The 14961-nt window shown below is 47.2% G+C and overlaps 2 long non-coding RNA genes across 2 annotated transcripts; both read left to right on the forward strand.

Annotated features, from left to right (window-relative positions):
• Nucleotides 1-2352: 2352 nt before the first annotated feature.
• On the forward strand, nt 2353-7127 carry LOC120319125. Its single transcript, XR_005559685.1, has 4 exons — nt 2353-2858; nt 4386-5415; nt 5611-6425; nt 6613-7127. It is a non-coding gene; the product is annotated as an uncharacterized LOC120319125 (long non-coding RNA).
• A 1671-nt stretch (nt 7128-8798) lies between these two features.
• LOC120319124 lies at nt 8799-13430 on the forward strand. The gene is made up of 6 exons (XR_005559684.1): nt 8799-9572; nt 9760-10486; nt 10690-11370; nt 11571-12291; nt 12490-13169; nt 13371-13430. It is a non-coding gene; the product is annotated as an uncharacterized LOC120319124 (long non-coding RNA).
• The last annotated feature ends 1531 nt before the right edge of the window (nt 13431-14961 follow it).

The raw sequence follows: 14961 nt of genomic DNA on the forward strand, positions 1-14961 counted from the left end.
AGCGTCAAGTCCCCTGGGAGTAACACCACCACAAGGTTTTCGCGAAAACCTGGTCAATTGTTGGGGACCTTGATCGCAGAACGGGGTGGGGAGAAGCAAGACACACACCCCCCAAATTTGGCTGAGGGTGCCTGCTCAAAATCCATCACAAGGGATTGTGATGGTGTGAGGTTGTGCAATGCCCCAAGAGCAGAGATGGTCTCTTGAACTAGATGACCCACCCCTTTACAAGTAGTCCTTGATTTACGACAGTTCGTTACAGTTCCCTACAGGTTTTCAAAAACAGAACTGGGCAAGCATTTGTCCAGGATGGTTATAAGGACTCCTGCCTTGAGCAGGTGGGGTTGGACTAGAAGACCTCCCTTGTCCCCAACCCATCCCCCTGTCTAGCCACGTTGGGAATCCAGGATCCCAACCCAAGGAGAGCCGTCCTGGAACCCGTCTCACAGCCGCGTTGGAAGCTTTTGGTGAACAGCAGGAGAGGAAATTGAGACTCTCTTCCACCCCCCACACACCTCCACCCGTTCTGCTGTCTCCTGGAGGAAGAAGCCACCCATGCGTAATGCTTCGATCTTCTCCAATTAACTTTGCTTTCTCCCAAGAAGGATTTTCACACCCCTGATCTGCTCGGCAAAATAGACCTTTGGAGCGTGATGCAACCTGGCAGGAAAGAGACCGCGCAGGTGTCCTGCCCCGATTCGTTCCCACGCCGGCCTCCTAATTGGCGCAGAGACACAAAAGGACATTGTGACATGTTTCAGTCGCCCACGATGGACCTTCCGGAACAGCTGAGGTGGATTTGTGTGGCCTTGAACGGAGTCCACCCCGTTTGATGGATATTACTCCTGATGTGGCCTCTTTCATTGGTGCCAACGTGCGAAAGGGCAGTGAACTCTTGATGACTCCTCCGAAGGACAAGCTTCCATGGGTTCAAAAGTTCAGGGCTCATCAAGAGAGATCATCTTCCATCTCAAGAAGGGAAGTGGGGGGAGATTGGAGGTTGGCCTTCAGCCCAAGGGACTGGGCCTTTCACGTAACCCGAGAGGCGGGAGGATTGGTGGAACCATCTCCTCAGAAGATGACAAGCTAAGATTGACATCTCAAAGGATGCCCCGAGCCTACTCATCGGGCGGAGGGTGGTGGGCTTTCCAAGCAACTCATCTTGAGATGACGATGGAGAAGCAAAGTGGGAGGAGCCACCACCCTCCTTTCCCCCAACATGTGCAAAAATTTAGGGCAGAGACTCCATCGGTAATATTTGCCCATCACTGTAGGCTTCAGTTAACAAACAAGGACGTTTGTGGACCAACAGAGAAGAAAGGAAACCCGGGGATTTCTCATGCATGGAAGGACATCTGTTGTCACCCCATGACAGGTTGGCCTCTGGCCATCCATGGCTACATCCAAACGCATTTGCAACTGTCTGAAACAAAGCCATCTTCCCAGGCCAAGATGTTGGGTTGATGGACCAGAGAATGCAGCTGTCAGAAAAGCCAACACAATCCTAGGCTGCATTAACAGAGGGATAGAATCAAGATCATGTGAAGTGTTAGTACCATTTTACAAGGCCTTGGTAAGGCCACACTTGGAATACGGCATCCAGTTTTGGACACCATGATATAAGAAAGTTGTTGAGACTCTAGAAAGAGTGCAGAGAAGAGCAACAATGATGATTAGGGGACTGGAGGCTAAAACATATGAAGAATAGGTTGCAGAAATTGGGTATGTCTAGTTTAATAAAAACATTTAACTGTGGGTAGGGAAGAGTTCCAATAATAGAAAAAGGAAGAAATAGTTTCAAATTTGAGTCAATTTTCTTCCACTGGGCAAGACACTAAGTATCAGAAACTCTATTATAACATTTTAGTAGAATCCAAAGAAAGTAAAGCAAAACAAAACAAAGCAAAGCAAAGCAAAGCAAAAAAAAAAAAAAGATGGAAAAAAAATAACAAATTCAAAATAAAACCAAGGGCTGCCTGGCAAGATTGTGACAGGGTGAAGATGCAAACAAAAAACAAAAAAAGAGCTTTGAATGTTAGGTGGAGGGGAGGACCCACCAACCACAAGGGCAATCTGTTGCAAGAGAGGCAATCCTCATCACCCCCCCCCAAGGCTGGCTAATGGGACCTGTAGTCCAAAGTATCTCCTATGCCAGGGGTCTTCAAACTTGGCCCTTTGATGACTGGTGGACTTCAACTCCCAGAATTCCTCAGCCAGGCACACATGCATATAACCATAATTTTATTTTTATTATTATTTTTTGTATGCATTACATTTTTAGATTTTTATTTATTTATTTATTTGTAAAAACAGCGAGCATTTTAAGCAAGGGGGGCGGGAATGCTCAACATGAGCAAAAAAAAAAAAAAAAAAAAGCTCTGTTGCAAGAAGGGATCATCCCAATCGCCTTCACCTGTGCAGCCCTGATGAGCCGCCTCGCGCCCCGCCGCCGTCTCCATGGCAACCGCTGCGCGAGCCTGGGAACCAGCCGAGCGATCGCACCTGTTTGAGCGCGCGCCTTTCCCGCGCAGCGCCCTCGGACCGCCTCGCGGGCTCCTTTCTGCACGCCCATCTCGCCCGCTGATTGGCTGCTCCGAAAACGCGTCCCTCGGATTGGCTGAGCCGTCTGTCCCTCTCTCCGAGAGGCGGGCACCTTTTAAAAGTCGGCGGGCTCCTCAGGCTGAGGGAAAAAAGCGAAGCGAGCGCGCTGCTAAGGCAGCGGACGCCGCTCTCGCGTCTCTGGGTCCCCGAAAGGGACGATGCTGCGGGGCGCCGGGGGGTTAAAATGCCTCTCCCCGGCGCTCCCGCGGCCCAAGCCCTCGAGCTCGAGGCCGGGCAGGGCCTTTTGAGCTTTTGAGGTAATTCTAGCGGAGACTTTTCTAGCTGTGGGGAGCCTGAGGGGAGCCTGAGGGGAGCGCCAGGTCTTGAGCGAACGACTAGCCCCTGCGGTAATTCTAAGCGCGGCGCGTGTTCTTTGGAATAAAACGCCGGGGGTGGCTGAGGCGATATCTCGACGGTGTTTTATTCACACGACGCCAATACCGCAGGTCCCCAAAGACGCTGGTCTCAAGTCTCGGCAAACTGCTGGGTCTTGAAGTAATTCTAGTCAAAGCTCAAGTTCTTAAAATGTTGGTGGAACCTCAGCCATGTCCGTTTAAAAAGGACCAAACCAGCACAGGGGAATGAGGGTTGCAGTTAGCTTTGGAGTAAATCTTAGCCAGGTCCTTGCAGCAAGCTGAGGCCATTTTAGGCAGGTGTGGTTAAAAGGGCTAACCTGCCACAGGTGAACCAGCTTTAAAATTAGCTTCAAGGCAAAATGGCTTCAGTCCCTGGAGTTGCCCTTTCTGGAATAAAGTCAGCTCTTGGGACCTGAGGAAGTTTTAGTCAAGGCTCAAATCCTTAAAAGAAGCAAACCATGTAGTGGCTTCAAGTAACTAAAGGCAAAAGTTAACTAAAATTACTTCAGGTCCTGGAGTTGACCTTTCTTTCTTGAAATAAAGTCAGCTCTTGGGAGAATTTTAGCCAAGGCGCACATTTTAAAATATTGGTGGAATCTGAGATAATCTCAGCCATGTCCTTTAGAAGGACCAAACCACCATAGGCAAGTCAGAATTAAAAATAGTTTTAAAGGTAAAGATAAAATTACTCAGACCTTGCTCTCAGGAATAAAGTGATTTCTTGGGACCTGAGTTAACTTTAGTGGGCTCAAGTCTTAAAAGAAGCAAAATATGTAGAGGACTAGCTACTTCAAGGAACTAAACAAAAAGGTTAACTAAAATTACTTCTGGTCAGGGAATTGGACTTATTTTCTTGAAATAAAGTCAATTCTGGAGGCCTGAGGTAATTTTAGCCAAGGCTCAAGTAAAATATTGGTGGAACCTGAGATAATCTCAGCCTGGACAGCCATTTGTCTGAAATGGTATAGGGTTTCCTGCCTGAGCAGGGGGTTGGACTAGATGACCTCAAAGGTCCCTTCCAACTTTATTATTATGTCCTTTTAAAAGGGACCCAAACCACCACAGGGAATAAGAGTTAAAATTAGCTTGGGGTAAAATCTGAGTTAATCTTTGCCATGTCCTTGCAGGCTAAAAAGTACTTCAAGTAAGTAGAGGTGAAAGTTAACTAAAATTACTTCAGGCCCAGGACCCTGGCTTAACTCTCAGGAAATTGCTTCTGTACCTGGAGTCAACTCTTGGGACCTTAGGAAATTTTAGTCAAGGCTCAAGACCTTAAAAGAAGCAAAACATGTAAAAAAACGACTAGTTGCATGGTCTGAGGTCTTCTTTCACTTGTAGGATAAAACACAAAAATCCCCTTTGATTGATTGCTTTTCTAATCTCTGAACATTGGTCATTTAGTGATGTTGATTTTTTTTAATTTCAAAGGCATGAATCCATATAGACGAAGAAGAAGACATCAACAGTAAGAGAGATGGTTTAATTCACTCTCCAGTATATCATGAAAGTGTGGAAGCCTGGCAGTTAGTTTGCAACATGTTTATTCCTGCAAAAAAGTTTTACAAAGTATCAATGGTAGAAAGAGCAGTGGTAGAGCATTCCACATACCCACAAGCATAGCGATGGTGGTGATGCCCCCTAGTGGTGGAGGTCTCTCAGTCCCTGAGCTTCCACTCTGTGACACTCACACTGAATGAGCCGGGGAAGCAAACTGCTACCTGTCTCATTGAATCCCTGAGCAAACACTGTGGGGGACTCACACTGGAGGTCCTCTCTGGGGTCAGCCTAGGTGACCCTTTCAGTCCCTGAGCACGCACTGAGGGCGAATCAACACTGGTAGAGTGAACAGCGTCCACTCCTCCACTGCCTGAGGACCCCCTCAGTGAGACTCAAACTGGAAGGCGATCCTTTGGGATCGCCTCACACTTGAAATGAGGTGTCCTTGGTGCTGTCTGAGCTTGGTGGTTTTCTTGTAGACGTTTCATTACCAAACTAGGGAACATCATTAGTGCTAGTAGAAGGGAGTGTGGTTTGCTGTCAGGTTATGATCGAGTGGCTTCTTTCAGTGTTGTTGAAAATGGTCTTGGAGGTCCTCTGTTGCGCTATTTGTTGTTAGCTTCTTTGACCGTTCCTTGATTGCGGTATTGTTTTCTTGCCATGGTGATGGTTTTTAGAACCCAAAATAAAACCTCAACGGCCATTTTTAATATTAGTTGTGGCTGTTGATCTATAAAAGAGGTTAGGGTTTTCTAGCTTTGCAGACTGAGCGGAGGAAGAATTGCACCACTGCTGCCAAAAGTTCCTCGAAAGAGACAACGCTGGCTGGGCACGACTGAGGGAACAAGAAGAAAGAAACAAAAGCAAAAGAAGAAAAAGAAAGAAGAAAGAAGAAGAGAGCAAGAAAATGTCTCCAGCTCAAGCCCATCTTCGGCTGTGATGTGGCCTCCTACGCTATGAGGTAAGTTTAGCCGAGTCTTGTATTCTTCAAAGTTTTGGGATATGGAGGGAGGTGACCACTACTTGATGGTCATTCCTAGGTAGGTACCACCTGCAAATGGGGTAATAGTAAGCAGTGTGTACTGTGCATTCTTAGGACTAAAACTCCAATGGCAGCTGAAGTAATGTTAGGGTTTTTTTTTTTTTTATCTCAAAGGCCTGTTCTCTGCACCACCTTAGAAGACAGAAGACTCAGTCGTCAGCCTGCAGCGTCGATGGAAGAAGGAGGAACGGAATGCAATAAGGATGGTTATTAGAACCAAAAAAACATCCTCAATGGCTCTTTTAATGCTAGGCATGGCTGTTGCTGGATTATAGATTTTATAGTTTTCTGCCTGGTGTAAATTTAGCCATGGCAATGGTTCTTAGAACCAGGAAGAAAACCTCATTGGCCCTTTTAAAGGACCAGTGTGTGGCCAGTGCTTGGTAACAGATTTTAGAGCATTCTTGCCTGCTGTAAATTTACCCATGGCAAGGGTTATTAGAACCAAAAAAACATCCTCAGTGGCCCTTTTTAATCCTAGGTGTGGCTGTTGATGGATTATAGATTTTATAGTTTTCTGCCTGGTATAAATTTAGCCATGGCAATGGTTCTTAGAACCAAAAATAAAACCTCATTGGCCGTTTTAAATGATCAATGTGGCCAGTGCTTGGTAACATATTTTACAGCTTTCTGCCTGGCATAAACTTAAGCCATGGCGATGGTTCTTAGAACCAGAAAGAAAACCTCAATGGCCCTTTTTAATGATAGATGTGGCCGTTGATCTATAGAAGATTTTATAGTTTTTGAGTCTTTGAGACTGAGGGGAGGAACACTGGCACACTTGCTGCCAAATGTTCATCAAAAGAGACAAGACTTGCTGGGCACAGCATAAGAAGAAACAGCAAAAGAAGAAAGAAGAGAGCAAGAAAATGTCTCCAGCTCAAGCCGTGTTTAGCCTTCGGCTGTGATGTTGCTTTCTACACTATGAGGTAAGTTTAGCCGAGTCTTGTATTCTTCAAAGTTTTGGGATATGGAGGGAGGTGGATGGTCCCTTATGCCTAGATAAGTAAGTATAACACCTGTGACTGAGGTAATAGTACACACTATGTATTGTGCATTCTTAGGAGTAAAAGTCTAATGGCAGCTGAAATAATTTTAGGTTTTTTTATCTCAAAGGCCTGTTCTCTGCACCACCTTAGAAGACAGAAGACTCAGTCATCAGCCTGCAGCGTTGATGGAAGAAAGAGGAATGGACCTTTAGATGATAGATTTTATACCATTCTTGCCTGCTGTAAATTTAGCCATGGCAATGGTTAATAGAACCAAAAAACCCACCTCAATGGCCCTTTTTAATCATAGGCATGGCTGTTGATGGATTATAGATTTTATAGTTTTCTGCCTGGCATAAATTTAGCCATGGCAATGGTTCTTAGAACCAGAAAGAAAACCTCATTGGCCCTTTTAAATGACCAGTGTGTGGCCAGTGCTTCATAACAGATTTTAGAGCATTCTTGCCTGCTGTAAATTTAGCCATGGCAATGGTTCTTAGAACCAAAAAAAACATCCACAATGGCTCTTTTTAATCCTAGGCTTGGCTGTTGATGGATTGTAGAATGCTACTTCATCGTCAGTCACAACTGACTTTTAGAGGAATTGCTGAAACTATAAGAGGCTTTTGGTTCTAAGAGATCTGGCTGCTTCTGACATTATTTCTCAGGGTGTGAAAGTGGGAGGGAAGCCATCCAAAAGGATTCCCACCATTCAGTTTGAGACTCAGCTGGACTCACAACTCAAACGAAATAGGACGACCAAGGCTGGAGCCCTTTCTGCCTCTGCCAGGGGGTGGGCTGGGGGGGCACACAGGCAAACAGCAAGGATAGCTTGGCTGCTGAAACACTGAGCATCTTGGGAGGGAAGCGAGGGCAAATGGCAAGGGCTGGGGGGCTGATGGGACTGCTTGCGCCTTGGGAGGGAAGGGAGGGCAAATGGCAAGGGTTGATGCGACTGCTTGCGCCTTGGGAGGGAAGGGAGGGCAAATGGCAAGGGCTGGGGGGCTGATGGGGCTGCTTGGGCCTTGGGAGGGAAGGGAGGGCAAATGTCAAGGGCTGGGGGGCAGATGCGACTGCTTGCGCCTTGGGAGGGGAGGGTGGGCAAATGGGAAGGGCTGGGGGGCTGATGCGACTACTTGCGCCTTGGGAGGGAAGGGAGGGCAAATGGCAAGGGCTGGGGGGCTGATGGGACTGCTTGCGCCTTGGGAGGGAAGGGAGGGCAAATGGAAAGGGCTGGGGGGCTGATGCGACTGCTTGCGCCTTGGGAGGGAAGGGAGGGCAAATGGCAAGGGCTGGGGGGCTGATGGGACTGCTTGCGCCTTGGGAGGGAAGGGAGGGCAAATGGCAAGGGCTGGGGGGCTGATGGGACTCCTTGCGCCTTGGGAGGGAAGGGAGGGCAAATGGCAAGGGCTGATGCGACTGCTTGCGCCTTGGGAGGGAAGGGAAGGCAAATGGCAAGGGCTGGGGGGCTGATGGGGCTGCTTGGGCCTTGGGAGGGAAGGGAGGGCAAATGTCAAGGGCTGGGGGGCCAATGCGACTGCTTGCGCCTTGGGAGGGGAGGGTGGGCAAATGGGAAGGGCTGGGGGGCTGATGCGACTGCTTGCGCCTTGGGAGGGAAGGGAGGGCAAATGGAAAGGGCTGGGGGGCTGATGCGACTACTTGCGCCTTGGGAGGGAAGGGAGGGCAAATGGCAAGGGCTGGGGGGCTGATGGGACTGCTTGCGCCTTGGGAGGGAAGGGAGGGCAAATGGAAAGGGCTGGGGGGCTGATGCGACTGCTTGCGCCTTGGGAGGGAAGGGAGGGCAAATGGCAAGGGCTGGGGGGCTGATGGGACTGCTTGCGCCTTGGGAGGGGAGGGTGGGCAAATGGGAAGGGCTGGGGGGCTGATGCGACTACTTGCGCCTTGGGAGGGAAGGGAGGGCAAATGGCAAGGGCTGGGGGGCTGATGGGACTCCTTGCGCCTTGGGAGGGGAGGGAGGGCAAATGGCAAGGGCTGGGTGGGCTGCTGGAATTGCTACCGTCGATGCCCCCCAGCCCTTGCCATTTGCCCTCACTTCCCTCGCAAGATGCTCAGTGTTTCAGCAGCCAAGCTGTCCTTGCTGTTTGCCTGTGTGCCCCCCCAGCCCACCCCCTGGCAGAGGCAGAAACGGCTCCGGCCTTGGTCCTCCTCTTTCGTTTGAGTTGCAAGTCCAGCTGAGTCTCAAACTGGATGGTGGGAATCCTTTTGGATCGCTTCCCTCCCACCTTCACACCCTGAGAAATAATGTCAGTAGCGGCCAGATCTCTTAGAACCAAAAATAAATCTGTTGTTGAGCTTTGTTATGAGGTTTTCCCATCTGAATAAATTAATAACTAGATTTTTTGCTAGGGTGAGGCATCAGGTTCTCGAACTGGAAAATAAATCTCTGTGGCCCTTTTTAATTCTAGACGTGGCCACTGAAACCCTGAGTAGATTCCTTGCCTGGCTTAATTCAAACATGATGTTGGTTCTTAGAACCAGAAAACATCTCAATGGCCCTTTTTAATGCTAGAGGTGCCGGTAATGGATAATAGATTTTATAGTTTTCTGCCTGGCGTAAATGTAGCCCTGGCGATGGTTCTTAGAACCAGGAAGAAAACCTCAGTGGCCCTTTTTAATGCTAGGTGTGTGGCCAGTGCTTCATAACAGATTTTAGAGCATTCTTGCCTGCTGTAAATTTAGCCATGGCAAGGGTTCTTAGAACCAAAAAAACATTCTCAATGGCCTTTTTAATCCTAGGCTTGGCTGTTGATGGATTATATTATAGTTTTCTGCCTGGCGTAAATGTAGCCCTGGCGATGGTTCCTAGAACCAGAAAGCAAACCTCAACAGCCCTTTTTAATGCTAGGTGTGTCCGTTGATCTATAGAAGATATTGTAGTCTTTGAGGTTGAGGGGAGGAACGATGGCACACCTGCTGCCAATCTTCCTCGAAAGAGACAACGCTTGCTGGGCACGACTGACGAAGAAACAAAAACAAAAGAAGAAAGAAGAAAAAAGAGAGCATGAAAACGTCTCCACCTCAAGCCCTGTTAACCTTTGGCTGTGATGTGGCCTCCTACGCTGTGAGGTAAGTTTAGCCGAGTCTTGTATTCTTCAAAGTTTTGGGATATGGAGGGAGGTGACCACTACCTGATGGTCATTCCTAGGTAGGTGCCACCTGCAAATGGGGTAATAGTAAACAGTGTGTACTATGCATTCTTAGGAGTAAAATTCCAATGGCAACTGAAGTAATGTTAGGTTTTTTTATATCAAAGGCCTGTTCTCTGCACCACTTTAGAAGACAGAAGACTCAGTCGTCAGCCTGCAGCGTCGATGGAAGAAGGAGGAATGGACCTTTAGATGATAGATTTTATACCATTCTTGCCTGCTGTAAATTTAGCCATGGCAATGGTTCTTAAAACCAAAAAAAACATTCTCAACGGCCCTTTTTAATCCTAGGCGTGGCTGTTGATGGACTATAGATTTTATAGTTTTCTGCCTGGCGTAAATTTAGCCATGGCAATGGTTCTTAGAACCAGGAAGAAAACCTCATTGGCCCTTTTAAATGACCAGTGTGTGGCCAGTGCTTGGTAAGAGATTTTAGAGCATTCTTGCCTGCTGTAAATTTAGCCATGGCAAGGGTTCTTAGAACCAAAAAAAACACCAATGGCCTTTTTATTCCTAGACATGGCTGTTGATGGATTATATTATAGTTTTCTGCCTGGCGTAAATTTAGCCCTGGCAATGGTTCTTAGAACCAGAAAGCAAACCTCAACGGCCCTTTTTAATGCTAGGTGTGTCCGTTGATCTATAGAAGATATTGTAGTCTTTGAGGTTGAGGGGAGGAAGGATGGCACACCTGCTGCCAATGTTCCTCAAAAGAGACAAGACTTGCTGGGCACGGCAGAGGAAGAAGAAAAACAAGAAAGAAGAGAGCAAGAAAATGTCTCCAGCTCAAGCCCTGTTAGCCTTCGGCTATGATGTGGCCTCCTACACTGTGAGGTAAGTTTAGTTGAATCTTGTATTTTTCAAAGTTTTAGGATATGGAGCGAAGTAGATGGTCTTCCACTACTGGATGGTCCTTCCTAGGTAAGTAACACCTGAAAACGGGGTAATAGTAAGCAGTGTGTACTATGCATTCTTAGGAGTAAAACTCCAATGGCAGCTGAAGTAATGTTAGGGTTTTGGTTTTTTTTATCTCAAAGGCCTGTTCTCTGCACCACTTTAGAAGACAGAAGACACAGTCGTCAGCCTGCAGCGTCGATGGAAGAAGGAGGAATGGAATGCAATAAGGATGGTTAATAGAACCAAAAAAACCACCTCAATGGCCCTTTTTAATCCTATTCTTGGCTGTTGATGGATTATAGATGATATAGTTTTCTGCCTGGCGTAAATTTAGCCATGGCAATGGTTCTTAGAACCAGGAAGAAAACCTCAGTGGCCCTTTTAAATGTCCAGTGTGTGGCCAGTGCTTGGTAAGAGATTTTATAGCTTTCTGCCTGGTGTAAATTTAGCCCTGGCGATGGTTCTTAGAACCAAAAAACCCACCTCAATGGCCTTTTTAATCCTAGGCTTGGCTGTTGATGGATTATATTATAGTTTTCTGCCTGGCGTAAATTTAGCCCTGGCAATGGTTCTTAGAACCAGAAATCAAACCTCAACGGCCCTTTTTAATGCTAGGTGTGTCCGTTGAGCTATAGAAGATTTTGTAGTCTTTGAGGTTGAGGAGAGGAAGGATGGCACACCTGCTGCCAATCTTCCTCGAAAGAGACAACACTTGCTGGGCACGGCAGAGGAAGAAGGAAAAGAAGAAAGAAGAGTATGAAAATGTCTCCAGCTCAAGCCCTGTTAGCCTTCGGCTGTGATGTGGTCTCCTACGCTGTGAGGTAAGTTTAGCCGAGTCTTGTATTCTTCAAAGTTTTAGGATATGGCAGGAAGTGCATGGTCTTCCACTATTAGATGGTCCTTCCTAGGTAAGTAACACCTGCAAATGGGGTAATAGTAAGCAGTGTGTACTATGCATTCTTAGGAGTAAAACTCCAATGGCAGCGGAAGTAATGTTAGGGGGTTTTTTTTTATCTCAAAGGCCTGTTCTCTGCACTACCTTAGAAGACAGAAGACTCAGTCGTCAGCCTGCAGCGTTGATGGAAGAAAGAGGAATGGACCTTTAGATGATAGATTTTATACCATTCTTGCCTGCTGTAAATTTAGCCATGGCAATGGTTCTTAGAACCAAAAAAACCACCTCAATGGCCCTTTTTAATCCTATTCTTGGCTGTTACGGACTATAGATTTTATAGTTTTCTGCCTGGCATAAATTTAGCCATGGCAATGGTTCCTAGAACCAGGAAGAAAACCTCATTGGCCCTTTTAAATGACCAGTAAGTGGCCAGTGCTTGGTAACAGATTTTAGAGCATTCTTGCCTGCTGTAAATTTAGCCATGGCAAGGGTTCTTAGAACCAAAAAAACATCAATGGCCTTTTTAATCCTAGGCATGGCTGTTGATGGATTATAGATTTTATAGTTTTCTGCCTGGCGTAAATTTAGCCCTGGCAATGGTTCTTAGAACCAGAAATCAAACCTCAACGGCCCTTTTTAATGCTAGGTGTGTCCGTTGAGCTATAGAAGATATTCTAGTCTTTGAGGTTGAGGGGAGGAATGATGGCACACCTGCTGCCAATCTTCCTCGAAAGAGACAAGACTTGCTGGGCACAGCAGAGGAAGAAGAAAAAGAAGAAAGCAAGAAAATGTCTCCAGCTCAAGCCCTGTTAGCCTTCGGCTATGATGTGGCCTCCTACGCTGTGAGGTAAGTTTAGTTGAGTCTTGTATTCTTCAAAGTTTTAGTATATGGAGCGAAGTAGATGGTCTTCCACTACTAGATGGTCCTTCCTAGGTAAGTAACACCTGCAAATGGGGTAATAGTAAGCAGTGTGTACTGTGCATTCTTAGGAATAAAACTCCAATGGCAGCTGAAGTAATGTTAGGTTTTGTTTTAATCTCAAAGGCCTGTTCTCTGCACCACCTTAGAAGACAGAAGACTCAATCATCAGCCTGCAGCGTCGATGGAAGAAGGAGGAACGGAATGCAATAAGGATGTTTATTAGAACCAAAAAAAAACCACCTCAATGGCTCTTTTTAATCCTAGGCATGGCTGTTGATGGATTATAGATGATATAGTTTTCTGCCTGCCGTAAATATAGCCCTGGCGATGGTTCTTAGAACCAGGAAGAAAACCTCATTGGCCCTTTTAAATGACCAGTGTGTGGCCAGTGCTTGGTAAGAGATTTTATAGCTTTCTGCCTGGTGTAAATTTAGCCATGGCAAGGGTTCTTAGAACCAAAAAAACATCAATGACCTTTTTATTCCTAGGCATGGCTGTTGATGGATTATATTATAGTTTTCTGCCTGGCGTAAATTTAGCCCTGGCAATGGTTCTCAGAACCAGAAAGCAAACCTCAACGGCCCTTTTTAATGCTAGGTGTGACCGTTGAGCTATAGAAGATATTGTAGTCTGTAAGGTTGAGGGGAGGAATGATGGCACACCTGCTGCCAATCTTCCTCGAAAGAGACAACACTTGCTGGGCACAGCAGAGGAAGAAGGAAAAGAAGAAAGAAGATTATGGAAATGTCTCCAGCTCAAGCCCTGTTAGCCTTCGGCTGTGATGTGGCCTCCTACGCTGTGAGGTAAGTTTAGCCGAGTCTTGTATTCTTCAAAGTTTTAGGATATGGAGCGAAGTAGATGGTCTTCCACTACTGGATGGTCCTTCCTAGGTAAGTAACACCTGCAAATGGGGTAATAGTAAGCAGTGTGTACTGTGCATTCTTAGGAATAAAACTCCAATGGCAGCTGAAGTAATGTTAGGGGTTTTTTTTTTTATCTCAAAGGCCTGTTCTCTTCACCATCTTAGAAGACAGAAGACTCAGTCATCAGGCTGCAGCGTCGATGGAAGAAGAAGGAATGGACCTTTAGATAATAGATTTTATACTATTCTTGCCTGGCGTAAATTTAGCCCTGGCGATGGTTCTTAGAACCAAAAAGACATTCTCAATGGCCCTTTTTAATCCTAGGCTTGGCTGTTGATGGATTGTAGATTTTATAGTTTTCTGCCTGGTGTAAATTTAGCCATGGCAATGGTTCTTAGAACCAGGAAGAAAACCTCATTGGCCCTTTTAAATGACCAGTATGTGGCCAGTGCTTTGTAACAGATTTTATTCTTGCCTGCTTTAAAGTTAGCCATGGCAAGGGTTCTTAGAACCAAAAAAACATTCTCAATGGCCTTTTTAATCCTAGGCTTGGCTGTTGATGGATTATATTATAGTTTTCTGCCTGGCGTAAATGTAGCCCTGGCGATGGTTCCTAGAACCAGAAAGCAAACCTCAACGGCCCTTTTTAATGCTAGGTGTGTCCGTTGAGCTATAGAAGATATTGTAGTCTTTGAGGTTGAGGGGAGGAACGATGGCACACCTGCTGCCAATGTTCCGAGAAAGAGAAAGAAGAAGAAGAAAAAGAAAAGAAAGAAGAGAGCAAGAAAATGTCTCCAGCTCAAGCCTGTTAGCCTCCGGCTGTGATGTGGCTGCCTACGCTGTGAGGTAAGTTTAGCCGAGTTTTGTATTCTTCAGAGTTTTAGGATATGGAGGGAGGTGGGTGGTCTTACACTACTTCCGGGGTGTCAAACTCAATTTCATTGAGGGCCGCATCAGTATTGAGGTTGCCCTCAGGGGGGGCGGGTGTTGTGGCCAGGGTGGGTGCGGCCTACTAGGTGGGCATGGAGTAGGTGTGGCCTATTGGATGGGCATGGCCAGCTCTATATCGTTCGCGCCCTGTGGGGGCCTGGGCAGGAGTGGGACAGATCTGAGGGTCTCTGGCAGAAGGGAGTGGGACCAAGGCATGGTCCACTGGAGGAGCCTCACCCTTCCTCTCAGGCCATGTGCGGGGGCTGGATGGTAGTGGGGGCTGCCCGGAGCCCTGGCCAGCAGAGGTCCAATGCCCAGCCTGGCCCTTGAGCACCCGCGGCACCAGCCCCACTTCCCCAAGGGGGTGCCCAGCTGCACTTGCTTCCTCCTCAAGGCTGCTGCTGCTGTGCTTGCTCTCCTTAGCCAGGTTGCTCCTGATGGGTACGAGAGCCAAGTCAGAGGGAGGCTTTCCCTCTCCATGGGAGGAGACCCGGCTTCGTATCCAAAGCTTCTTTAGCAATAGGATGGGAGACCCCAGGACAGGCCAGGAGGAGGGGGCAAGGGGATGGTGAAAGGGCAGCAGGGCAGGACTAAGGCAGGACTTCCCTCAGACCCTCCCTCTCATTCCTTCCTTCCTTCCTTCCTTCCTTCCTTCCTTCCTTCCTTCCTTCCTTCCTTCCTTCCTTCCTTCGGACAGAGTGGTGGGAAAATATTTGAGATAGGGAGGGAGAAAAACAGGCAAGAAATGCAGCCAGGGCCAAGGCAGCGGGGGGGGGGCTATCCCTCACTGTTTCCAGGATGG

The sequence above is a fragment of the Crotalus tigris genome, unplaced genomic scaffold (genome assembly GCF_016545835.1).
Source record: "Crotalus tigris isolate CLP2741 ecotype Arizona unplaced genomic scaffold, ASM1654583v1 scf7180000020588.15403103151:6194809, whole genome shotgun sequence".
Taxonomy (NCBI): Eukaryota; Metazoa; Chordata; class Lepidosauria; order Squamata; family Viperidae; genus Crotalus; species Crotalus tigris.